The sequence below is a fragment of the Mycteria americana genome, chromosome 9 (assembly GCF_035582795.1).
Source record: "Mycteria americana isolate JAX WOST 10 ecotype Jacksonville Zoo and Gardens chromosome 9, USCA_MyAme_1.0, whole genome shotgun sequence".
Taxonomy (NCBI): domain Eukaryota; kingdom Metazoa; phylum Chordata; class Aves; order Ciconiiformes; family Ciconiidae; genus Mycteria; species Mycteria americana.
This window is the reverse complement of record NC_134373.1, coordinates 4,545,856-4,571,574: the sequence shown is the minus strand read 5'-3', so window position 1 is coordinate 4,571,574 and position 25,719 is coordinate 4,545,856. Positions and strand designations below refer to the sequence as shown.

At 49.0% G+C, this 25,719-nt stretch overlaps 1 long non-coding RNA gene across 1 annotated transcript; it reads right to left on the bottom strand.

Annotated features, from left to right (window-relative positions):
• LOC142414770 (uncharacterized) lies at positions 1-25,450 on the bottom strand. Its single transcript, XR_012777207.1, has 3 exons — positions 25,251-25,450; positions 2,049-2,107; positions 1-806 (listed from the first exon to the last, which is right to left on the bottom strand). It is a non-coding gene; the product is annotated as an uncharacterized LOC142414770 (long non-coding RNA).
• Positions 25,451-25,719: the final 269 nt, after the last annotated feature.

The window sequence follows — 25,719 nt, the reverse complement described above, 5'->3', positions numbered from 1 at the left end:
ACGGAAACGGTAGTCTTTCCTACATACCGACAAATGATTCGAGGACACTTCCGAAACGCAGGCCGGAGCCCTTTGCAGACTGACACAGACACATTTGAAGGTTTGGATGCTGAGAAATCCCTCCGAGAGAGACAACGTGGAGACCCTTCAAAGTCATCTATCAGTATATTTCACTGGGATCATACAGGGATGGAGACGGCACCCAGCAAGTTTGTGCTGCTGGGTAAAGACTAATCACATACCCCATACGTTACCATATGTTTATATACGCTTACTTGTTGGCTGAGGGTTCGGTATAAAACGAGAAGAACTTCAAGACACTGAAACCCTGAAAAAAGTCAAGGGCTAACAGCCCTTCTGACTTCCCATACCTTCACCGAGAGGTCTCAAAATCTATAGAGATCCAGACATCCAGTCTAGACTTGCAATCCAGACACTTTCTATAAGTGATGTGAATTCAGGGAGGAAATCCCAAGAGCCAGTTTTAACAGTGTCTTCGACGCAAACTTGTTTATAGACTCACAACCAGTATTTCCATGATTTTACCAGCTATGCTTCTGTTGTGAGACAACTGCTTGTTTTTTCACTTTGATAACTAAGAACTGCAGATGTGGTTGGTTTTTTTTTTTTCCTGGTCTTTCAGCCTTCCTTTCAGCTGCATGAAACATGCAGACTTTTTCCTTTCCGTTTTCAGGTTTAGGTCTCAATCCAACAAAGCACTTAAACCAATATCTTCATTTGAAGTTAGCCCTTTTTTTTTCATCAGGAGGTTGAATTAGATGAGCTCCAGAGGTGTCCCTTCCAACCTAAAATACACACACACACGCACATTAATGGTAACAGTACTTAATATTTTCTGTAAGAGTCTCCCGTGGCCATCACAGAACAAAAGGCTCAAAGATGTTATAATCCACATATACGAGAAGCAAAGACAGAGAAAGAAAGGGCAAAATAAGGTGCAGAAAAAAAGTTGGTTTCCAGTGGTCTAATATTTTTTTGCAGTATCATGGATATCAGGGAGAGGTTTCAAGGGAAATTGCGTACTCATCCCAATTTTTTGCCCTTCATGCCTATTCAAAATCCATAGCCAATTTCCAGTCTTTCAATGACTTTTCGGTTTTGGGGTTTTTAATACTATTTTTAAAGGTATTTGAAAAATACATACACTGATCAAAGGGTTTTCTGGAATTGTAGCTCGCTTTCTACCTTTTCATAAATAATGGGAATACACAGCCGAGGTGTAGTGAGCGTGTGGCTGTACTATTTATTGCTTTCCTCTGGGGAGCCATTTATCTTACAACCACTACAGTTTACTTTCAGAAATGTGTCTGATTGTAACACTTGCAAATGCATATTTCAAAAGTTGGCTCTGATAATTTATGCACTCACGCTTCCAGATCACACGTTATTTTTAAAGCTTCCCTTTTCACCACGATGTTCTCCATTTTCACTAAAATAAAGGGGGGGGGGGGGGGGGGGAAGCCCACCTGTGATATACCTAAAGGAAAACCTATGTAGATGAAGAATAAAATTTCTATCACATCACTCTCAATATCACATTAGTCCTTTTGGGCCACAACCTACACCGTGCATCGTAAGATCAAAAAAATAGGGGAAAGCTGGAATTTAGTACAAATTACTATAAATTTGTCAAGATCATTAGTTCCGAATAGGAGAAACAGAAAAAAAAAAAAAAAAGCTATGCAAGTTCATTGTACCTGAAGACCCATCCTTTACAATTTACCTCAACAGATAGAAAAATGTGCAATTTGGTGGAATGTTTTCCATCAAAACCCCAAACTGTTGGGTTTTTTTCCTCCATTTTCATTTCTGCCAGTCAAACTTGAAAAATGTCCACCCCAAACTTAAGTTTTCTACTTTTGGAAACATATTTCTGGATTTGGGGTCTTCGGTTTTCTCAAGAAAAAAACAGCACAGTGAATTTCACTGTCAAGTTTTTTTAGTTAAAATTCAAATTTTCTGTTAAAAATCTTTTGATTAAAATTTTTCCGCTAGTTTTAATCTTTATTCTTGCTTTTAGTCCATACCTGCAGGCATGGCAACAGACCGAAGAGAGGACGGAAACAAGAAGTCCCCAGCAAAAGCTCTGTGAAAGGAAAACACATGGAGAATAACTAAGGAATAACATTATTTGCCTTATTCTGATCAAGTTTCCAATATTCAATGATTTCTTGCCACGATATTTAACAAATGAAACCAAGGCCCCAGTCACAAATATCAGGCATTCCAGATCATTTTTTTTCTCTGCGTATTTTACCCCCGTGCACAAACTGAGGTTCACGTTGCCGAGCGTGAGTGGTTCTCATCAACCGGCCTTACGCAAAAGGAACTATAATATTTCTGGCCATTTTTATGTTTGCCAGGAAGAAAACCAAAGTGACATATCACCTCCTACCCCTACGTGCACCTATTTGTTTTAGAGCGCTAGAAGCCAATTTTGGCATGGCAAAGGCCATGTTATCGTATTTTGATAACAGGCCAGGTTACCATATTTTGTCTAATATGGGCTACTGCCCAGGGAGGGAATGCCTCCTATCGTTTACAATAGGCTGGCTACCCGAAATTAATGACAGCTATTTTCAGGTGTGCATTGTTGACGGATCGAGAGCAGATGAGAAAACATTGCGCCGCAGAAGGTGCCTTTGCAGCTGCACGCGTTTGCAGGGAATCTCTTTGAACCCTTCCACAGCAAGACACGCTCGGCGTCTTTCCCCTAACTTAGCTCCTAGTGCTCTCCAGAGCCATCCGTGTAGGGCATCCCTCCTTCCCAAACTCTTCACCGTCCTCTCAACGTATCCCGGTAAAACCCCCGCGCAAGAGGGAGGCAGGGCCGCAAGCAGCCCTTGCAAAACCAGAATTAAGGAGCACGTGGGCTGCCCGCTCTCTTCTCCAGCCTGAAAACTTTCCCCGGCCAAAGGTTTCAGAGCAGGAAAGAGAGGGGTAATTTACAAAACAACCCCCAAAACTTTCCGCTACACTCGAACTTTCTTTTTTTTCTGTGGTAAAAGGCAGATGAGTTTGATGTTTATTATCAGTTTTTCCTATTGTCATTGCGCAGAGCTAATGTAACTGCCACGCTATAGTAATATACAGCTGCTCTTTGAAATGCACCGGTGAATGTCAGTTAGGCAGCATGCACGCTTTTCCTGGCGTCAGAGTAATTAACATCCCCTTCGTTTTAAGTGTGCGATGAAACAATACATTAAAAGTCCCCGCAGAACATACCAGAAAGGGTTTAAACGGTAGGAAAAAAACCCCAAAATCATCAAGATCAGGGCTGCATTTCAGCACATCAGTTTGGGTATGGTAAAGTTTAAACCCGGGGCAAAACCGCACTAATGGGAATTGAGCAAGAGTGCCCGGCTACGTGCCGGCACGGAGATGAGGATGGAGGAGCATCGTTTGCTGAGGCTCCGGACTAGAGACACCTGAGCTACTTGGATTCCCTTTTGTTCGCCGTTTGTCCACCCTAAAGCCTCTCTTTCTCTCTTTTTTTTTATTCATACAGCATTGAGTTTCATTACATTTTTATGACCCTATTACAGGATACAGTTTTAGATTACTATAATAAAAGGGAGTTGATAAAACTTCATTATCTGTGGTGGCAGAGGAAGAATAAAATCTTATACCTTCAAGTTTGTCCATAACATTGCTTGTAATAACTTTTTTAAAAGCCAAAGCACACACAAAAAAAACCTGAAAAACCAAATTCACTGTTACTGGGATCAATGCCACAAAGTCACCACTGGAAATTGGTCCATCAAGCGCATCAGGAAAACTTTACTAAAGCTACACTTTTTTTGTCACTACGTATATTATTTCGGGGCAACACCTTTTTGTTCCCTGTGTCGCTAGGGTGGGAGGTAGACGATGGTTAAAGTACAGAGTATCACCTCAGCAAGGACAAATTTATATCTGAGTCGGGGCGTGGAGCTCAGAAATTCCTGTGATCTTTTGCTTTAAAAAATAAATTGCTGGTACTTTCATCATTTATCAGAAGGAAGAGAGTGTTTGTTTCAAAGCCGCAGAACGAGGGCTTTAAAATTAAACTCTGCCCATCGTCAGCTTCTGAGTGAATGCAGGAGTAATCAGGATTTTAAGATCTGCAGAGATGTTTTAATTCCTGTGCGTTCTGCAGGTTAAAAAAAAAAAAAAAAATAAAAAAAAATCTCCTTTCCTCCCTCTTACCAGGTGTGCAAGAAGGGACATTTTGATAAAATCCACTTCTCAGTTTTGAGTTTTATAAAATAATAAGAAAATCTTACCAACGCAAAAACGCCGTACGAACACCCCCTGCAAAATACTCGCCTTCACCTCTTCCCCTCCCGTGGCATTGCAAGACTCTAATTTTGTTTCGAGGATGAATTTGGCTGGGCCACGCAGTGGGGATGCTTAATCACCTACTGCTGGACTCAGGTACAGGCAGCCCCGAGAGGTACCGCGCGTCCCCACGGTCAGGGGGAGGCCACGGGGGGGTCCGAGATGCCCAAAATACCCGCGGGGTTCGGGCTCCGACACCCCCGAGGAGGGGGTCGAGCGCTGCGGCATCGAAGGGGCACAAGGGAGGGCAGGCAGGGAGGAGGAGGGAGTCGTGCTCTGGCTACGCCACCCCCTCATCGCCCCCTCCCAGCCTCCGTGTATTTCTTGTGCTTCCTTCATTTCTCGCTCTTTCCCCCAAAAAAGGTTTCTCTGCACGGAAGAGCCGCTTCCATTGGAGGGCAGGGCAAGCTGTGGCCCCGCTTGCCAGCTGTGGGCTCCAGCTGTGCTGGCAGAGAGCGGACACCCACCTGGGTGCCTCCCCTCTCCCCACCTGCTCCCAGTCACGAAAACTGAGGGCGCTGCTTGTTCTGGCGGCGGTTACCCCTCCGTCAAACCCGGCCAAAACGCTGCCGGGGCACCCAGGGGGTTGGGGGCTGGTGGAGGAAGGGAGCTGCCGTGCGGCTGGGTGTCCCCTGGCCCCAGCACGGCGTGCGGGCAGCTTCCACGGGCAGAGGAAGGAAGCTCCCCAACCAGAGAGGCAGGTGTGCAGGGGCAAGGGCGAGGAGATGAGACGTACGGGGCAGGATGAGGCTCTGAACGGGAAAAGCTGCATTTAAGGAGCCGTTTTCGTATCTGAGACAGGCAGAAGGAGCGCACAGCCCCTTCCTTACTCGTGGCACCACGGCCTGCGCGCTGGCGTTGCCTCTGCTCGGAGACCCTCGGCCACGTCTCCTCTGCAACGCGCCGGGGGGACGAGGTGACCTCTACCCAACAGAGTTGTCCTAGATTCAACGCTGGTTTGATCGCGTTTGGACTACCAGCGCCCTGAATCGCCAGGGCTGGGGAGAGCTGGTTCTTCCTTCACCCACCTGAAAATGCATCTTCAGCTTGTGGTCCTGGTCCTTGCTAGCACTCCTGTTTGGGCTTTCGGCACGCACGCAGGTCCCGCGTTCAGCCTTTCGGCTGGAAGCACGAGGGCTAGAAAAAGCTCTCATTTAAAACCCTCTTCATATAAGCAGAAACGCTGTGAGGTTTGGCAAAATCAGGAGCTTCCTGGCTGCCCCATTTTTTTTTTTTAGAAGTTAAAAGGGAAACTTAGAGCGTTCCCGATCTTGCAAAGCCCAATAACCAACTTCTTGTACTAAAAAAGCCCTGTTGCATGCGGAGGATCATAAATGTGTGAAGTCTAGACACGGGATCGAGTGTGCGCTAGAGCCAACGGCCCCGTTCGGTAAAACCAAAGCAGGTCCAGGCTTTGGCTCTCCCAACTGGCACGCGTGCGGGCGTCCCACTGCGGCATCTGGTGCTAGAAATACAGCAAGTCAGCAAAAACCCTTTTGTTCCTACCTGTGAAAAAGATCAGGAGGTGGAAAGAGGAGGTTGGGGGGAGAAGGGAGATGTTTAAATGGTCTTTGAGCAAGATCTGTTTTCTGAAAGTGGAAGCAACCATCTCGTGGTTGCTTCTCGATGGTTGGAAGCACCCATCTCCTGGCCTAGAAGAAACTAACCTCAGGTACACCTCGTACGTCAAAATAAAATTTCAGTTCAGTGTCTTGGGTGGAAACTGCTCGACATGAAAGAGGCAGTTTCATATAGATGTCATTAGGACTCGGGGTTTCTGCCCACATGCAAGAGAGTGGAAAGCTGCTTTTAAACACGGGTGTAGCAGCCCGGTTTGATGCCTTGGTTTGTGGGACGGGCTATGCCTCCGAGGCTTTAACTAAGGTTTTCACTTAGTGCGGCTTGAGCCCCGGGGGAAAGAGGGGGTGCGGTGAGTATCTGCCAAGGCTCCTCAAAGGTAAAAATGAAGTTGGTGCCTATTAGTCAGAAACCACCACAAAGCTGCGGAGCCGGAGGATGCCGAAGCCCTGGGTGTGCTATTTAACACCTGCCAGCTTTCAGCGCAACCGTATCCTATGAGGCTGTTTCCACTTGCATTTGTGGTTAGCAAAACCAAACCCCAAATCTTCGGCAATTAACACTTTTTCTCTAAGGTTTGTGCTGAGAAGGACTGTCGCTTGCATGTCCGAATCTCGGCGAGGAAAACACAGGCTGAGTGCTTGAACTGTCTTTTTTTTTTTAGGGAGGCTTTTGTTTCAGGGAAGACATGGCTCAGCGACGGGGAGAAAGGGACCAGGGAGATGAAAAGACAGTGTAAGAAAAGGAGACCGCTGAGAACACATTGCCCCCGCGGAGTAAAAATCTTTCTGCGTACTCAAAGCCCTTTGCAAATCCAAAGCCACAGGGATAAGGCAGCGAAATGTCTGCCTTTCAGCTTCTTTCAAAATACCCTCCAGCCCGTGACCATTTAAACAGGGGTTAAGGAGGGGGATTAATTCACGCTCCCCAAAGGCAGCCTCCTGCCTGGAGCCCTGCCTGCTCCATCCCGTGTCGGCTCCTGTAGCCCGGTTCCTACGCAGGAAAGCGCGGCAGAGGGAAGAGCTGCTGGCGTCCCCAGCTCTGTCCTGCGGCTCGCCCTTTCCGCGGCAGGGCGGCCTGGAAATGGGCTCGCAGCTCCGGAGATGCTCTTTCACTGCGCTCCTCCTTGAATTTTGCTGCCCTGAGGATAGGGTGGATCTGCTCCCGACAAGGGGAGAGCCTTGCAGACCTCAGCCTGCTGCCAGGTCAGGGTACAGGGAGGGGAAGAAGACGGGTAACAACTTTTTGGAGGGAGGGGGGTCTGCTCCGCACCCCTACCAGGGAGGAGGGGGGCTGTTGAACAGCTGCTTCTGCATATGCCGGTCCCTTCGGGCCCTCTCCCTGCCCCACAGCAATGCAGGCTGTATGGACGTAAGGTCTTTAAAAAGCTTCGGAAACAGAAACATTTTTAAACTTGAGTGTCCCATGGGGATTCTTCTTTAACGAGAGGAACTAGAGGAATCAGGCACTTGGGAGCAGAAGCAAATATTTATGTATGAGCTGCATTTATTAAATTCCCTTTCATGGTTGACCTCCTTTTTTCTTCTGGTAAGGGGTTAAATAGCTTAGAAACAAACCCTCTTTGGATCAGCGTTTCAGACTGCTCTAGACCAGGCGTCCGCAGTAATCCCGCTGTTTTTACTGTGAACACAGCTTGCTGCAGACCTGTTCCCCACGAAATATCTTAGGTGTCCTAAACGGGAAGCCCTGGCTTTGCCTCACTGTTAAATCGACAGAATAAAACAGGAGTCAGCCCCCAGCAACATCAGCCCCAGAGCTACTGGGCCGTTCAGGAATGGTATAGCCCTCCTCGGTCATTAGCAGGTGGCAGAGGTGGGAAGAGAGAGGAAAAAAAAAAAGGAGAAAAAAAATATCTATGCACAGCACTCACAGCAGCCGAGTCTGTCCCCTTCTCCTCTCCGAAAACGGGAGGGCTCGGACAAGATGCCCGCACGCTTGGAAAGAGGTGGCAGTAAATAAAACACGTTAGTTAAGCAAAAAACCCAATGCAAGCTCACACACCTGTAGGGTTTTCAAGGACTGGCGTGCTGCAGGTGATGTGATGGTCTAAATTGAGTCTCCGGTGTGATTCTGCGCTGCCTGAATTAAACCAATGCTTCTCCCCGGCTGCTGTGGGACGCGCCGGTGCCGTAGGTCAATGGCCGCATGGCTGGTACCTATACATTATCAGTGTGGACAGTGATACGTATTTACATAAGGCCTTGCTGCTGGAGTGAACCATTGGGCAGTAGAAACCCAAAGACTGGATGAAAGCAGCGATGAAGAGGTGCAGAGAGCTTAGGCCCGCTTTGACTCCTGACAGCGACTGGTGGTCCCAAAGGTATTTTGACGGTGGCATCTGACCTTCAGCAGCTGCGCCCGCCGACCGAGCGGGCTGGGGCTTGCACAGCACATCCACGCGGGCGCCTATGGAATGAAGTTTAGGCGCGACCCTGGGTTTCCCGTGGGGTTTCACACCGTCCCGTAACCATGGGGGCTGACGCCAGTGCTGTACTGGGAATGCTTTTTCAGGAAGCCTTTGCTTTGCCTCGCTCTCCTGGCAGCAAGCGGGTGCCGTACCTAGCCGTGACACGTGCGTACAAGAAATAAGTCCTGTAATATTCTTGCACAGCTGACGTTGTAAGTTAGACCGCATTCCTGTCTTTCAGTTGTCAGGAGAGTGTGGAAAGAAGATATTTATCGCATTAGCCCTGCATGAGCAAGGAGAAGCCTGGCTGTTTAAGGATGCTTTATTAATGAATGCTAGAGGACATCTACCCCTCCTAACGTACGAGTGGCTCGTTACTGAAAAATGCAGGGAGATAAACAGCCAAGTCCTCTGTCTTCTGTGGCTGTTCAGTAGGTGTGTTACACTTGACATGGGTTATTTATGAGTCTCAGATAGTGCCCAAGGCTAAACCTACCATTGCCATTAAAAAATAAAGGCAGATGTAACCGACAGTGATCTTCCGCTGTTGTTTTAATAACACGAACGTCTTTCACGTGACTTAAAAGGCCCAATCCGAAGCGTATCAAAGTCGAGGATAATTTTTCTATTGACTTCAAAGGGTTCGGGATCGGGCTTGGGCTTAATAACGCAGCTGGTACCTCGCCCCCCTCTCTCCCACCCTCCTCCCCGCGCAGCCCCTGGCTGCAGGCGTATCGGTACCTCAGACGAAACCAGCGCTGCGCGTGCATCTATGGCCGCTTACCTGCTCCGCGTGAAACGCGCTTCGCCGCTGCCTGGGCGAGCGCTCCCCCGAAGTCCCCCGTCCTTCCAGCAAGGTGCCGGTGCCCCACGGGGGATGCTGCCTGGGCGAGCATCTTCTCGGGGAGCCGCAGGCATCTTCTTCCCCGGCTGCCTCTCTCTTAGCAGCGCATCGACAGCTCGTATGAAGCTTAGAGCGGGTCAGCTGGCCCACCTTCCCCAGTCCCGGGCGCTGGAAACGCGTCCAACGGGAGGGCGTGATGCCGTAAGGGATTCTCCTGGATCTTTACACTGCCGACCCCCTCTGTTCTCCGTCAAGGGCAGCACTGTTGACGGGCCGTCTCCCAGCGAGGAATGGTTTTTACACCACGAACGCACACGCCAGGAATGCACACACGCCACAGGATACAGCAGGAGGAATCCCAGGTTCTGAATTGCTGCTTCCAGAGTTGCTGAAGAAAGCTGGCTACATCAATAAGATCATCGGCAAGTGGCATCTGGGTCACAGGCCCCAGTTCCACCTCCTGACGCATGGGTTTGATGAATGGTTTGGATCCCCAAACTGCCATTTTGGACCATTTGGACCTTTTTGGACCCTTCCCTGGGGCTTTTCTCCCTCTCCCCCAAGTCCTCACACACCTACTAAATTCAACCCACAAGTAGTAGGGGGAAAAAAACCCCAACTCGTCAGTAAATCACACTTTGTGTTAAACAACGAGACGTATTTACATCCATGGCATTCCCTACGGCTCCTTCAATCCTGCCACAACTGAATGAAGGGCAATCTTGCCGTTAGAAGGTGTATAATGACCCTATAGCCATCGTATACCATCCTATAGCAACCTTTTCCACTCCAGCAAAAGAAAGCAGAGCAGGCAGGCAGGGGACATATGCTTTCCATACCTTGCCATCACGCTGCTCGCTCCCTCTTGTCCCAAAGGCCTGGATTTTTACCAGCCAGCCTTAATTTCCGCAGCAAACCACAATCCGGAGGCCCTCGTAACTGCACAGCTCTGCGAGCTGCATAGTTAAGGCTTCTAATTAAAACCCAAGGAGCTGATGGCTCCGTGTGTCTCATAACGCCTGCCGGCGGCCGGGCTGTGGGAGGGGGCTCTGCCGTCCCCCCCCGACCCGCACAGCTCCGCCAAGGCTCGGGAAGGTCCCCAAAAACACCCCGGCCGATGGGGACGGGGACTTTGCAAGAAGCCGAGCACGCGATCAGTCTCACCGGAGACTGCAAAACCGGTAACGCCAGGTACGCACGCGAACGCACGGCTGGAGCGGAGCCTCTCAAAACAGAAAGTTAATGAAACTCCAGCTCCTGACGAGCTGTTAGTATTTTAACCCTCCTAACGTGAGGGAAGGCGTAAGGGCACGGGCGTACGCCGAGCTGTCCCCAAACCAGAGGTGGCTGAGGTGTCGGTGGTGAAAGGCCCTGGTTGCGGCGAGCTTTCTGGGGCAGGGAGCTGCGGCGGGGGAGAGGAGCGTATCAAAGAGCATAGGATACCCAGCGGCAGCTTCCTCGCAAAACTGCTTCTAGACCGAAATGACTGAGAGAGCTTCGCCCTCCCTCCCAGCGCGCGCTCGCTGCTAGCTGCCAACACATTGCAAGCGCTCTGCAAAATGCTGCTCACTTGCTCTGCGGTTGCTCGTGACAGCTTGATTTGGATGAGAAGAGAGAATTAAAACAGCCTTCTGAAGAAGATGAACGACCTGCGCCCAACGCTACCTTTTTCGCTTTCTTTCTCATTTTTTCTTTCAAAGCAGCGCTACCCTTCCAAGGGCCAAGTCCTCAAGACGGCGTGAGCACCAACGCATTGCCAAGGAGGCGGCCGCTGCTCCTTAGCTCCCCTTTCATCGCTCGCGCTGCCCGCAGGGAACACGACACCAAAATAAATTTACCCATGACTTCTACCAGCTCCAGACCCTGCGGGCACATCACCCCCTTACGAACGCCTCCATGCAGAAAGGATCCATTTGCCCTCAAGCGAGCGGTTTCGTGCTCGGGTGAACTGCGCCGGATTTATCCCCCCGCGCCGGATTTATCCCCCCGCGCCGGATTTACCCCGCCACGCCAGGTACCAGCCCAGGGACGGGTTAAACCAAGCCCTCCCTCCTTAAACCAGGAGAGCGCCTTGCTCCCGAGAACAAAACTCCTGCGGCACAGGCAGACGCTCATTTTAATGACTATACTTCGTCGTAATGTTACCAGATACTTTAAAGAGCATATCACTCTAGCAGAAGCCACTGCCATCTGTGCTTCCCCAATTAGGAATGCAAGCAAATATGTATTTTACAGTAACATCAATAAAATGTAACACACAAGCGATGTATCTTTGGTTTTGTTTTTTTTTTTTAAAGACACAAATTAGGGAACCAGTCAGTCTTGAAACTGCGGAATTCCCTCGCAGGAAGAACGGGGTTTTGTAACCAAAAGAACAATCCAGGCGAGGCCTCCATCGCATGGATTTTAGTTTTCAAAGCAGAATAAATGGGCTTTAATATCCTTTTTGTTTTTTTTTTTTTTTAAATGTATCGTCGCTTTGAGAACATGGCCTACACTTTTTTTTTTTTTTTTTAAAAAAAAGCCCTGCTTGCCAGGCTATTTGTTAGTGAGCACCCCGTACGATGCACCCGCAGCCTGCCTCCTGTCAGAAGACAGGTGTTGAGCGTTTTCCAAAATCTTGGCTCTTTTTTTCCCCGCTGCTGGCTCAGATCGGTCACCCGCAAGCGGAGCCACTGTAAATCAGCGATTCGGGGAAGAAAATGCTTTCATTTCCCTGTTACTTGCAACACGGAGATCCGGGTGCTCTGCAAATAGTTTTGGTTCTTTCCAGAAGGTCCTTTCCCCGACGGAGCCGGGCCATCGCCCTCCCCATCGCCCCACGGAAAGCGAGAAAAGCTTTCAGAGGGCGGGAGAAGAAAACACGGGGGGGGGAAAACCAGCATCGCAGAGAAGTACAGCCGGTGGAAGTCCCTGGCGCGGGGCTGGAGAGCCCAGCTCCTCGGGGGGACGAGGAGGTGCCTGCGGGGCGAGGCCGGGACCCGCGGCGTCTCTCGCTGGCGATGCTTATCAGGCTGCAAAGGTGCTCGGCGAGGGCTCGCTGCAGGCTGGGGAGGCGTTTGAAGTCGGAGGGAAGCCGTTAGAAACCTCCAGCCTGCCGAAGCAGCGCTTTGCACTGCGGTCACTTGCCTCTTTCTGCCTTTCTTCTTTTTTTTTTTTTTTTTCTTTTTTTTTTTTTCTTTTTCCATCCAACTGTGTCTTAAACTGTTTCTCTAGAGCACGCGGCCCCCAAAGGGGAGGGGGGACCAACCCAAACAAAGTGAAACAGCAACACGTTGTCTGCGGCTGCCGGCAAGGCATCCCCTCCCTATCTCGTGCTTAATGCGATAATGAATCTTCCCGTAGGAGCTTTTGTGATTTAGGGCTTACTGAATAATAATGTAACACAGAATACACACAAAGCCACATTTCTCTCCCTCCACCTCTTTTTTTTTTTTTTTTTTTTTTTTCCAAAATACACATCTGATCAAAAGCCAGGCTGCAATTAAAACATAGCATAGTTTGGGTTTTTTTTTTTTTTCCGATGCCACTAGATGGTATTTCATCAGCAAACGAAAGCTAAGACAATGGAAATATTTTCCCCACAATGGTAATGATAAAGGTTATATTTGTAACTCTGCTTTGTGCTTTAACGCTTAGCCCTTTGAAAAATGTTTTATGTTAAATTACTATGCGGATAACTAAAAACTGCGTGTCTCACAGAAGGGCTATACCTGCTTCACGACACAGGGAGACGCAGCGCAGAGGACTTGCCTCGCTCTGCTGGAGTTGCCCGACCCCGTCTGGAATTGTGTTGCCCTCACGTGTGCGTCTCCTCCACCAGCTTAACCACGAATAACTTTTGTCCGACGTATATCGCAGAGCATCCCCGCGTGGTGCCGCAGAGAGGGAGGAACGACGCGGAAAGTCGTCAAGCTGCTGCCGTCTTTGTCCAGGTTTATCAGCAACATCACGGCAGAGAGAAGAAGAGAGCAAAGTGCTTCTGCGGCTGTAGAAGTCCTCCCTGTGCTGTGCCTCGCTCTCTGCGCGCACGTCCGCGTACCGAGAAGCTCCTCGACGTACCCGGAGGCCGCACAGCACCTCGAGGAGCAGATACGGGGTAATAAACCCCAACTAATCAAAGTGAGGGGAACATGAATTGGAGTGAGATGCGAGGACCTCCCAGATGTTCACCATGGAGCGGCTGGTGTCAGTTGTGACATTTGAGAGAATACTTGCAGGACCAGAGCATCAATTCTGTTTTCAGTTCTCTTTTTGTGTAAATCCAAGCTGTATATTGATGTGCAGAGATCCTTTTTTTCAGTCCGTCGGGGAAGAGGGATATTCTTGGAAGGAGCTTCTCTGTTTTCATCAGCTTGAAAATTTTCAAACATGAAAGGAAAATAGGTCCCCAAATCTTCACTCTCCATATACCTTCCTATACGCTAATAGTTACGGTCTTCCTCGTGGGATACAGATGCAGTATCTCACTTGAAACCCTGACAGGAATCAATCATATGCACAATTAAAATTCATTACGTAGCTGTAGAGATGTCCCTGAGCCTTGCTAATACAGAAATAATTCAATTTGACGGTCATCTTCATTTCTATCTTAACCACAGCATGTAAGATTGGAAATACATGTGTTTCACTTCAGTTAATTACTCTGGGCACACACACAAATACACGTGCTCCGTGATTAATTACTCGGAGCTCAGAGAACTTTGCAGGGGCTCCACCACAGTCAACAACAAACCTTTCTCTGCACTTTGGCCCTTGATTTCCCCGTGCCTGATCGGGACCCCCTTCCAGGGAGAGGCGGGCACGGGGTTTTTCGGTGCCCCGGGAGCCACAGCCACGCGGCGCGAGGCTGGCGAGGAGGTTAGGGGAGGGAAGCGCCCGCCTTCCCCTCCTCACCACCACCTCTGATCTCAGCCAAAGACAAAATACCGGGCGAGAGGGAGCTCGGGTCCGGCCAAGCGCAGCTGCTCTTATCTCCTTGGGTAGGAGAAGAAAGCCTTGGCACATCGCGAGCAGCTTAAGTTAAAGCCTCTTAAGTGCCTCCAGAAAAAGTTTTGCATGGGAGCCAGCCCAGAGGAGCTGCAGCTCTAGAAAAATGCCTTTGCCGCCGCCTCTCCGGGCCGCTCTTGGCTCCCGCCCTCCAGAAATGACCCCGTTTAGCCAGGACAGTTTTATATACGTCAAGAACAACGTCTGCATGGTTTCCTTTGGCTACTTCTGTTGCGTGCAGCCTGCCAGACCTGCTGGGGAGAGCTGCCTCCTCTCCTGGGCTTGTGCAGCACAGGGCAGGGCAAGCAAGAGGTGCCAGCTGCAGCGAAGGAGGGCTAGGAGAGGCACGAAGGAAAAACTTTCCAGTGGCGGGGGACAGAGGCACGGGAACAGATGAACTGCCCGTGGAGGTTGCGGTGCCTTTGTTATTAGTGCTTTCTACGATTAGAGACACCTCGCAGGGGTGACCCAAGCAGCATCCGCGAGTCTCAGGACAGCTCCAGTCATCTTCAGGAGTTTCTTCTGAGCAAGCTTGCTGCAGTTCCCCAGGGGCCCTATACCTCACCGGGACTCAGACACTCCGCTGCGGCACCAATAACAAATATAAGAATTTATACCCATCCAAGGAAGTTTTTTTACACGCTGACAAAATTTGGGGTGAAATTAAGTCCCGGTTGCAAATGACGATCAGGACGTTACAATATCTGCAATGGGAATTCAGTAGATCCCATTCAGAAGACGCTAGCTGCTGCATTATGTTTATTTTGAATTTAGAGGCTTGTGCTTAGCGACAGGTTGCCAGTGTCCATCTGTAGCTTGTTTTTTGTTTTCATCTGTGCTGCACATTTGTGTGACAAGACGTGGGCATGTTCAGTGTGGAACAAACCCGCTTGTTTTTCACCTCCAGTCTACCCACAGGGAAGGCTTGGCAGATCCCAAGCCTGGCAGCGTTTTCCCCAAAGGCACCCGCAGAAGCTCAGCATCCCCATCCACCGCCCCAGGCGTGCCGGGGTCGGGCAGGAACAGGCTCTGCCCCGTGCAGGAAGCCTCTTCGGGCCAGGAGCAGAAAATCCCCTAAGCCCTGATGCTCTAAAAGAGTTGGGATGGCTTCTTCCTAATATGTTGGCTATAAAAGCCATTAGTCCACTACGCTTCTCCTGGCCTCACCGACGGAGCAGGGGGATAGCTTTACCGCTGTTATTTAACAGCTGGGTCCACAGGCCAGGGGCATGGGGCATTAAACCCAATCAGTCTCCCCCAAGCTCGCAGGATCCTTTAACCAGGGCTTTACACCCCACGCGCGTCCCCATCCCAGCGCCAATTCAGCAGGCAAAGCACGGGGTTAACGTCTGCCGAACCTCACGTGGCTCTTCCCATTGACTCCGGTACGCTCCCTGCGGGCCTGAAGCTGGGCCTGTATTAATTATCTTGGTCAGTTAATTAAGCATCCTATTTTTTTTTTCCCCTACTGAGGCCCTTCCTAGCATTTAGGAGAAACATTTAAATGTCCTAATGGCCCACCCCTGAGATCCCCCAGCCTTCCTCACCTATTTAAACTTCAGGCTGTCACACGCTGCCCAGAGGAGAGAGGATGGGGAGACCAGGCTGGCTTTTGCAGCAGATCTGGGGATTATCACAGCCCTCTGAGCAAATTCAGAGGTACACATGCATACAGTTAACCATCGAGTACATTTCAGTAATGAAAGAGCCTCCTTTTGCCATTACATGAAAGAGAAAAAGAAGAGGTGATGATTTCTAAAGCAAGTTCTTTAAGGGAGGAAGGGAAGTGATGCATGTTATGCAATTGCAATGATAAAATAAGGAAGGCGTTCTGCCTGGTCTCAAAAATAAGCAAGAGGTAAAACGATGCCGATATCCCCCAAGTCACTGAGAGCAAGCTAGCTAATATACAGTACATCTTGCAGAAGCCTGAATTTTGGCTTTCCTTTGCCTGCTCTCTCCTCTGCAGAAGGAGCTCCCTGTTAGGGCATCGGGGCAAAAAGCCCCAGGAGAGATATCACCCACGTCAACCCGGGGCTGCAGCGCATCCCTAGCGCGGCGCAGAGGCTTCCCGGTTCCTCGCTAAAGCCGTGCCCGGATGCCCTCCTGCGGGTGCCAAGCGCCGCGCGAGGCACGTGCTGCAGTCAGATGGCAACGTAGGAGATCCAGAAGTTGTGCCGAGGCTCTGGCTGGGGCGGGGGGAAGAAAAAAGGAAAGAAAATAAAGTAGTCACCCACACAGAGCAGCCTTTCTGGCAATGGAAAGCTCATCGCTGTGCCCTGAAACAGCACCTGAGCATCCCGAAAACGGCAAGGAGGAGCCAAGCAGGCCGCTGCTTTGCCAGCTGCCTGCCTCGCTTGCACGGGTTTCCCTTCTGCAACATGCACTTTTTAGGAAAACCTTAAAAGAAGCAGCAATCTCTCCCCCTGAGCACAGAAGCCGACACTTTTGAGGCTCTTCTCTTGCTAAATTTGAATTTTCACAATAATTCAGCTAAGGGAAAACAAAGAAAACCTTGATGGCAGCAAATTTGCTTGTGAAACTTTGGCAGAGCCCTTTCAGGCAGCAAAGCCGGAGGAGGCTGCAGCCCGTGCTCCCCAGCAAGGCACGCAGGAGGAGAGCAGGGGAAGCAGCCGACACACGAGATGGGTTCGGTGGGATGAGACCAAACGTTGGAGGAAGCCTGCTCCACGTGCACAAACACTACAGCATCAGTATTCTCAGGAGAAGTCCCCTGGGAAATAGGAAAGTGAGCAAGAATAGGTGAAAAGAGAAACCGTTGACTATTTTTACAAGATGTCCCTCCCCTGCACAGGCAATATGAGAGCTGCCAGCCTGCTCCTGTTGCAGGAGCTGCATGCGAGCTCTGCTAGGACAACTGGCAAAGCCCATATCTATCCTTAGCTCTGCCCCGAGCTGTCATGTAACCCGGAGCAATTCCCTTCCTCCCCACGTAACCCTGCTCAAGCAGTAAAATCTTCAAGGCAGAGACTTTCTTGGTGTGTATAGCACCTGGAAGAACAGGGTCAGGGGGATATCATCTCAGATACGGTATCTTCCATAATAATAATAGTGCCAGGCTGTCACCCACCCTATGTTCGGACACAAGCTCTGACAGTTTGGCCAGAAATCCAATTTATTTATTGGCATCCTGATAGCTCCTACCTTTACCACAGAGAGCTGCTCCCTTTGATCTACACACAGTGGGAGGCTCCAGCGATTTCAGAGGCTCCGAGCAAGCTCCTCAGAAGGACGATCAGTCCAGTGTGGGACTGGGGAAGATTTATGACCTTGTGAGCACAAGTGAGGCTTTTCTACCCAGACTGTGACCGGGCTGAGATTAGGCTCTGCGAGCGCTCTGCTGCAGAAAGCTGGGCACATGGGGCAAGTTGTCTCTTTACAAGCAAGCAAGGTAAGAGAACAAGCCAAACTAGGACAAACAAGGAATGTTATCATCCTTATTTATACTCTGCTCACTCCTGGAGGACCAAGTTGGGACTCAGGCCACTCTGTAAGAGACAGACCCCACGCGCTGTGGGCAGCAGCCACCAGCTATACCCAGGACCAAGCCTGCAAAACCATTTCAGGCACAGAGGAGCAGCTGGAGAACAGACCTCCAGATTCCCCAAAGGATAAATGCAACAGGACTCACCAAGCAGCTTCACAACCCCACATGGCTAAGAGCTCCAACTTCTCCCCCCTTCACTCAGGGCACTCTTAAGTGGGGTGCAGGAGGCTTTTAAACCAAAAATACTCCTACCTTAACAAGCCCCAGACCTCAGGTTGTAGCTGATGGTAATTGAAAGCTGTTAATGTGACCGCCTTCAGCTGCAGCCAAATCCCAGAGCTGCTCCGTCACCAGACTTTTTGTCAGCACCCCAAGTGATTTCATAGTTTTCCAGAGGCAAATTTGTAGCTCTCACAGTTATGGAAAACCCTGATTCAGCAACACTTACCGGGCTTAAAAACCCAGAAGGAAAACAAAAGCAGATCAATGAAAAAACCTGGCTTGGGGTGCTTTTCTTTAAAACCACTGACAGTTTCTGCAGGATTTGGGTCCTAACTTTTGAATACAGGGGAAAAGCCAAGCACTGGGGGTTTTGGAATCCGAACAAGGGCACGATGTTGCTAGCAGCCCTCGTCCTCACGTGCTCCCCCAGTCCTGTGTCCCCTCTTGTCCCCCCAAGCTCCTTCGAGCCGTGGGGCTGCAGTCATCGCTCCCCCCCCAGGAGCAGGAACAGCCCGTGGGGCTCAGATACGCTTGCTATTCACACCCCATATTCACTAGAGGATTTTCTTTTGTGGGTTTGCGCCTTTTTTTAGGTCTTACTAATGAGAAGGGAGATATAAATACGTTGGGTGTTCTTTTAATTGTCTGTTTTGTTTCGTGCCTGTTTTGTTCAATATGTTAGCATTGCTTGTGACTTCTGCCTCAGTCTTGGGACATCACCTTGTTTTCTAGATGTCCCATTAGAGTTAGAAGTCTCCTTTTCTGAGAGGAAAAGCTCCTGGTAGCAAGGGAGGTAGAAAAAAGTGAACACTGAGCACCTTCAGCTGGGAAAAGAGAGAATGAGCACCCTAACCACTGAAACATTGGCAAGAAGAGAGGTGGGGATTATGGTGGACTGTAATGCCTTTTTCTGGCTTTTAATCTCTTGCTGCTTGGTCAGTTATACTTTGGCTTTGTTGTGGGTGGGTTTTTTTTAATGCCTGGGCTTGATTGTACATATTGGTTTGCTGTTCTTGGTAAGAGATGGGACAAAGCATGCTACTTGTTTTCCTGCTGCGCATGGAGTCTGACACCGGCTATAGCCTGAACTGCTCATCAAACAGCAGCCCTGCCAAGATGATGTTTTATTTGATACAAGCAGGCAGGACTCCCTGTTTCAGTACCAATTTAGAAGGAACAGCCATCACTCATATTTCCCCTCCTGATTTTGATACGAGGAATACCAAGCAGCTTGAGATTTTGGAAGCAGCACTCAGGAGCTGCAGATCCTCAGTTCAGGGCCTTGCTCTGACAAGGGAAATCCTGAATTAATTCTTAAAGCTTTTTTTGCCTAAGGATAGCAGACTGAACCCTGAGTTAAGAGTTTCAAACATTATTAACCTTTATTCGCAAACAGTATGAGCTGAGACTTGCTGCAGGCATTGGGTTTCCATTCCCGCACACTCAGAGCTTTTTCTGCTAAGTTTACAGTGCAAGGACAGACAGACTTTTTAAAGGCTTACAGTGTTGTAGCTTTGGCTTTCATCATCCCCCAAAATCCACATTCAAATGTAATCAGTTGGCTATCAGAAAAAGTAAGACACCCCAACAACATGCTTGTAAAATCTGCCATCCGCTCATGGGAGAAACCCATGCAAGGATGCATCTTGCCCTGACAGGCAGCTGTGCTGTCCTGAGCATCTTTTTCAGTCCTAGGAAATAAAAAAAAAAATAAAATCACAAATTGTGCTTTAGAAATGCCATGCTCAGGCTGTGGGGAGACAGCAGAGGTTGGGTGTTAGCAGCATCCCTTTGCACTGCTGAGCTGCAGAAAGGACGGGGGGACATGCAAAATAACCCTGGTGATTTTATTTAATTTTCTGTGAAGTACAGGATTGCCCAAGCTCTGCAAGCTTGGGGTGTCATGCCCAGCCAAGCCCAGCTCACTTGCTGAAATGGGTTTTGTTCACTCCTGCCCATGAGAAGGGGGGAGTGAGCACCAGCCCATGACAAGCCTCTCGTTCATCGAGCACCATCTGACAGCAGCTGTGTTCTGGCATGTTTCAATTATACTTCACCCATTACAATATCCAGCAGCTTGATTACTGCCACAGTTAACTTTATTATTTGAAAAATCTGACCAAGCTGAAGAGATGCAAACAGGTCTCCTGGTTAACATCGATATGCTAGCTTGGCAAAAAAAAAAAAAAAAACAACCTCCCTCCCTCCTTTCACCCAACCTGTTCCACTTGTCAGGATGCTCTCCCCACTCATCCCATGCCCAACCCACTATTCTTCAATTCACACTTCAAAGGCTGCTCTTTGAGCCCACTCCTAACATTACACATGCTTTGAAGTACCTGGGCCTCATCTTCATCACTAGCGAGGTGGTTCTAAATGGAGCCTGAGGAGAGAAAACCACTTTGTTAGCAATTCTGCCTCCAGAGCTGCTGCCCTCTCCCCATTTTCCTGCCACACCTTGTTAAATACCTGCAGGAAATCGCCTGCTTCCCTGGGATCAGGCTCTCCAGTGCCTTACACAAATGCAGAACGAGGATTAATAAAGTTATTAGTCTAACCTGGCTGTGTTCTCCACCTGCCTGCTCTGATACAAGAGACTGCAGGAGGTGTAGGGCAACAGACCCAAGGTGCAGCTCCCACTTTACATAGTTTCAATCAATGAGAGGCAGAAACCTCTTAAAAAGGTAACCCTGGCTGAGGCCCTGAGCAAAGACCCACTGAAAGACACATTAAGACTCATTGCTGACCTCCGACATCGCTCCTGTGGCAACGCTGAATGACGGAGCAATGTTTTATAGGTAGTCATTTTGCAAACATTTCTTCTTCTGACTACAGAAGTAGCACATCCCTCATGCTCCCGCACAATCCAATGGCTGGGGTAATTAAAACGAAGCCAGACTCAACTAATTTGACACTCAAGCAGTTCAGATTTAAAATATTCTCTTGAAAAAATGCACTTTGCTGTTAAGCAGCAGCACATATGTTTATGTATGGATAATGAGCCTTGCTGGCAAGGACAATTAAGTCTCCTGTAAGCATCTGTGGTCATTCTCCACCCGCATTTCAGAGGGAGGCTGCCTGTAAAATATTTGCCATTTTCTCAGGTAATTGTACCATCCCTTGTACTTGGCTCTCACGGCTGCTACAGTGATTCTATAGAAGACTATCCCTTGCCATTTTCCTGATGCACCATCCCATCTCAAAGGAAGATGGCATTCATCGCCTAAAGTTAAGTGTATTTTATCTTTATTCTCCTTTTACATCCTATTTCTGCCTTGGACCTAGTCTTGCATTTAGTTATAAAATAAGCACAGCCTAAAAGACTGGATTGCCAGGTACAGTGACAAGATATCTAGTAGCAATTCCTTTCACCTAGGTTTTTCCAGCTTCTTGATTTGGCCCTATCACATGTCCCAGCTGCTGGTGAAGTAGCACATGGGGTTTTACAAGTGTAGAAATTCCGTGGGAGGCTGATGGGAGCTTTTTCCACGCCAAGTGGGGCTGGATGGAGCCAGCCTTGCTCAGGGACAAGACAAGAGGTCCAAAGCAGATCAGGTGACATCACCCATCTTCCCTGCCAAAAAATGACCACATTTCTGGGTATTTATGAGATTTTTCAGTCCCCCAGGTAGGAAGCTCTTTTTCCCGCTCCTGGAAGAGAGTTATATTGTACTTGTTTCCAGCATCCAACTTACAAGCAGCCCAAGCATGATGCTTTTTTGCTGGTTCCCTGCCAGGTGGACCAGGCTTCTCGCAGGCACAGCAGGACAGGCAAGGGCAGGGGTTCCCCTGTTCCTGCAGCCCTGCATCCACATGCAGCAAGGAAACGCAGCTCTGCAGGAGAAGGGGGCCTCTGTGCCCAGCTTTCCTGCTGCTCCCGGGGGGGGCACAAGCCTTGTTGCATTTGACAGTTGGACTCGATCTTAAAGGTCTTTTCCAACCTATACAACTATGTGATTTAGACCAGCGGGATGCATTAGCTACTTCTAATTTTGTTTTTTTAAATAAAACTTTCCCTGCAGCTAGATGGAGGGAAAGTGCAGTATTAGTGTGCACTGGGGCTTTGCTCAGGCGGGAGCTATTTCCGACACCTTTCCCCACTCGGGGAGTTTGCTGAGCTCTTCTCAGCCTCCCCAGTAATTCCCACATGCTCTAACCCTAGGGATGCCATAGGACTACACTGAAACAGCTCATGTTGCAAAGATGATGCACAGGTAGAAAGTTTTATACTGGGTTGCATTATCATGGTAGGAGCCAACAAGGGAAGGCGTTATCTTAGGGGCCAGCCCTGCCTTTGCAGGGCTAGCGATCCCCAGTTAAAGCTATACCCATAGCTTACCTAATCATTTAAAGAACAGCTGAACAGGGGAGTAGCAAAGGCAGCCCTGTGCATGTCAGTTCTCTTGCTTTTTAAAATTTACATATATGCACATGCTTTTGGGGCAAAGAATACTCCAGCATGGTCCTGAGGAGTCCCCTTCTGAAAGGGTCTTTTCCCCACTCACAGCTATTTCGCAGTAATACACTTTTGGTGTTAAATACAGGGTGTTTTTTCAAAGAAGCACACTTGGGAACAATTATTTAGCTCTGGACCCATCCATCTACTTACACCCATCTCCACCCCTTTCCCCCTGTTATATTTTTGGCATCTTTAATAGGTGTCAAATTCTCAACAGAAGAATAATAGTCCTGAATGAGAGGCTTGGGAACAGCAAGCAGAGCATGTTATTAAAGGACCAACTCCACAGCTTTGCACAATGAGGATCTGCACTCGTGGAGCAGTGCCGTTTGGGGCATTAATACCAAGCAGTGCAGTTGCCTCCCTTTTTTCTGAAATTCCTTCTTTTATAAAAAAGGATTCTATTATTTATTCACATTAGGAAAGTTGAGGCTACCCTAAGCTTGGGTGAAAGCAAAAGGCAGCAGTAAAATATCATTAAAAATGATAGAAGGTTCCAGGTCAAGTTGGCTATTGCAGATAAAGCTACTATCATCTCCCGTTAGCGACTGGGACTGAGAGCCAAGTGTTTTCATTACACACCAAGTAAGAAGTACTTTATAAATCACAATAACTCCTGACATGCAATAACATCCAGTCTTATTAATATAAACTGCAGGGATTTTTTTTTTTTAAAGTCTGCTGGCAGTAAAACCACCCCTTCCATAAAACGTTGGCATTCACACATGCCCTGCAGCTTCTCACAGCACCTTTAAGCACTAAAGATGTTCATTACCTCATACGCTGAAAAAAAGAGAGTGGGATTATATCATTGCTTTGAAATACTTTCCCCTACCTCTCCCTACATGTTAGTAAAGTTAGAAGGTGCCCAAAACCCATGAGATACCCAAGTGAGAGCAGCCAGCCCTGGGCCAGCACCACATTGTCTCCACCCTGCTGATACACCACTGGTTTTAGCACCCTGGCACGCAGGTAGGGCTGAATACTCCGACTTGGGGCAGAAGAGCATTGCTCTCCAGGCTTTCTTCCTCTTCCCATTTAGAGGCAGCTAGGTTTTATTTTATTATTGTGTTGGAAAGGACTGCATCTCCCTCAAAGTAGCTCTTCCACACAGCCCCTAGTCTCTGGATTGTAGGTAGGACCTCCTGGGCTGCAGGTACCTGGAAACTGTCCAAACCCCCTTCTTTCCCCAAGGAGCTTCAGCCAAGGTGACCATGTGTTAGCTCATTCCTGAGTGGTGGCCAGGTGGATCCTGGCCACCAGGATCCCACAGAGTGCCAGACCTCACCTTGCTGGCTCACGCAGTCCTTCCTCCTCCTCCCTCCCTGCCGCTTACCTGGGAGCTCTTCTGTGCTCAGCGCCCAGAGCATGAACTCCTCCACCCCAGTGAGGGTCTGCAAATGTTTCCCTAAGACAAATGAACATCATCACAGGAGACATTACACTCTTGTGCAGGAGGGAGATGCGAGCCCCCTGCAAAGAGAAAATCTGAGCTAACCACAAAGAGACAACTGGGATAGAGGCAGCACCATGGCCTCACTGGTCTTCCTGCATCCATCCACCAAGCAAACAGCTCTCTGGGGTACATATACACAGCAAATATGTTGCAGGAGGCAGATGGTGTTGCAACATAAATACTAGGGTAGAGAACAGCTCAGTAAGATACCATTTTTCTATCTTGCAAAAACAGAGCTTTTTTTTGAGGTCCCCCTTTCTGATTGAGAACACAATATTGTTGAAGTAGGGAAAAGAAACATTGCTCCTCCAGATTAGCCAACACCAAAGGAAGCAGGAAAGAGATTTAAGCTGAAATTGAGCAACACAGGGGATTGGCTCAAGCTCTCCAGCATACCAGAGAGCCCCACCATTACCAACCTGCCTGAGGAGTTGCTCTTCTTGATGAAGTCTTTCACTAGACAATTTCCAACCAGCCCAGCTGCTGCCTTCCTCCCCAGAGTCCCACCAAACCCATCACCCCTGCTTAAATACACCTTGTATTATAGTTAAAATGCTCATCAGGTGTTGATCTTACATAGTTTCATGCCAATGCACCACAGCTGGGCCTCTCGCATACTAGCTCTGAATATTGATAAAGATGTGAGAGGAAAAACAAGCCCCAAGCTTCTGTTATTTTCAAGTGACTTTTGATGAGATACGTCAGAAATGGCAGGATCATTTCAGTTGTACTTTGCAACAATAGCTGCTTGTCGTGCATCATGTGTCGAGGAGATGCTAGCGGGAATGGCTGTAGTACCAGTTTATAAATAAATTAAGTGCTTATAATTGGGAATGCTCCAGTAAGGGCACTCTTAAAAAATGTAATTAGGAATAACTCATCTTATAATAAACTTTTGCAACTTTTTGAAAAAGCTACTTTGCTTGCTTTGCCGTGCGTGGAAACGGTGGATTCTGCTTATCCTCCGTAACGTATGCACGGCCATACACCGTTTCTCTGTTCCTATTAATTGCCAGCGTCTCTCAGTATTGCATTTGGTCTTATTCCTCCCCCCGTCGATGGTTCCTAGCACGTACCCAACACGGGGCTCCTGAACGTCACCTAAACGCTATTAGAGACGCCGCGTCCAAACGCCGCAGCAGAGGCACAAACACCGTCACAAGCTTCATTTGTAATCTTTAAGGCTTTCTTGGGGCAGTTTATTCTTTCTTGCTGCAGGAAATGAAACATGTTTCCTATCTGCACCGTGACGACAAAAGATTTCAGTGCTAATTGGGTGAAAGGACCAGTGTAAAGCTTCACAGAGAAAATAAATCTAGAAAAGGGAGAGAATGAATGTGTAAAAGTCCTGTGGGTCTCCTAAAGAAAGTTGACCTGCACTGAGTAGGTATATTTTGAAGGCACCTTCGCCCACGACGCACGTACCTTTGGAAAGACAAAAATGCGATCGGTGCGATACGCCCTCCTCTACGCCTCTGCCCTTCAGGTCGTCCCCCGGGCCGGCCCATCAGGGCACGGGTAACGCTTCCTCAGCTGACGGGTGGGGGTGCTTGCCCCCGGCCCGGCGGCGGGCCCGGCAGGCTCCGCAGGCCCGGCAGGCCCCGCAGGCCCCGCAGGCCAGGCAGGCCGGGCCCAGGGCCGAGGCCAGGGCCGGGGCCCGGGCGCGGCGGGCCGGCTGCGGGCGGTGCCGGAGCGCTGCCGACGGTAGGTGTCAGCATTGCCATTTTCCTAGCGGGAGCAGGCCCGCCGAACGGCCTCCCCGCCTGCTTTTGGGAGGCAATTTTCATTGGAGGAGAAATTAGTGAAATAGTCACAGAGGGAAAATATTAAACTAATAGGCAAGAGCATTTGGTTTAGTTATTCGGCACATTTCGATGCTTTTTCAAAACGGTCC